Genomic DNA, 1,553 nt, shown 5'->3' on the forward strand with positions numbered 1-1,553 from the left:
CTACTGACTCGAACCCTCGCCCACCTGAAGTCCCACGACATGGCCTCTTCATGGTGGTGATGTCACAGATTGCCACGAACTCGCCCTTGAAGAATTTGGGCTCGCTCAGCGGCCCAGCAGTCCTGAAAGTTCCTTCGTGGCCGTCAACCACCTGCTTTCTCACGGCCTTCCGTAGCCTCCTGCAGGTGCGTGGACAAGAAAGTGGTCGTGACGCCAAATTGGAAATTGGTCCGATTTTAATTTTCCATTTTTCACGGACGTCCATTTTTTTTAATTTTCTCATCATTATTTTCCATGACATTTTCGCTTGTGATTCATCGTGCCTTAATCATCATTTTCCATATAACGATAAATATGCTGATAACGTCAAAGCCGCATAAAAAAAAACTAGCAAATAACAAAAACATCAGTAAGTGGACCTGGTAGTACTGATACATCATGGACCCTGCTTCCATACGCCACGGCAAGTTCATTTCCTTGAAGAAACCAGGTCCTCCACGGAGTCTTGGGGATGGTGACCCTCGGCACCGTCAGCATGGCCGTCAGGATGCCGCTGTAGGACGACCAAAAAAAAAAATGAACACGAGGGACGCCAGCAGCCTACGCGCCACCCCACGCGCGCGCCGTCCGTACCGGCAAGCCCCGTCGTGCCTGGCAAAGCGGCTTCAGTTCAGAAATATTTCAAGCAAATTTATTTAATAGAGGAGACTGCGTGACCTATTCAATAGATCTGGATAAACAATTCTAAGATTTTTACAAACAAGATATCAATTTATGGTGTTTATATAACAACACAAGTATAGGGATCTTGGTATAAAAACGATTTAAACAAAAAAATCGATCATGGACATTTGTGTAATGAAAAGGTTCTGAATCAGTCTTTCATAAGACTGTTGAGGATATGTTTCTATTCTCATAATAATGATAATGATTATTTTTATACCGCAACTTACTTTCCTGCGTGAGAGGCTTTTGATAACCCACATGGCAGCTTCTCCCCAAGGCTTTCTGGTGAGAAGAAAAACCTCAAGCATGGCTCGACAAACGAAGAACATTGCGTCATTTGACAACAACGCTTAAACTAAGAAAATAAGATCTTCCTTTTTTAACTTTTACAAATTCCGTTAACCGTATCTTCACGTGACCCTCGTAGGATCAAGGGAACCCTCTACCTCGAGTCGAAGGCCGAAGATGTTGGCCTCGCAACTTGACCACGCTGTAGAAGGCGAGGCAGATGCTCAGGGTCGCGGCCAGGGTCAGCAGCCAGACCTGTCGGGGAAAGTAAGGTCAGGTAAAGTTAAACAGGGAAGGGAAATCTGAATGGTACAGCTTTTCATCTGGCAGTTCTGTTACAGTTATGTTGTTTATTCATAGGATTTCAATTCTGTGATTGTATTTTCGTGTTCTCGAAACATAATGGCTATGTTTATTCTTTGGACAAAGTCTTTCATAATATTCAAATTAAGAGATAGATAACCACAAGCTCATTCCTTCAGCTTGCTAGGATTTTTGGGAATCATAAAAAAAAGTAAAAGACAACAGTAAAAATTCCT

Source organism: Penaeus monodon, chromosome 23 (genome assembly GCF_015228065.2).
Source record: "Penaeus monodon isolate SGIC_2016 chromosome 23, NSTDA_Pmon_1, whole genome shotgun sequence".
Lineage (NCBI taxonomy): Eukaryota > Metazoa > Arthropoda > Malacostraca > Decapoda > Penaeidae > Penaeus > Penaeus monodon.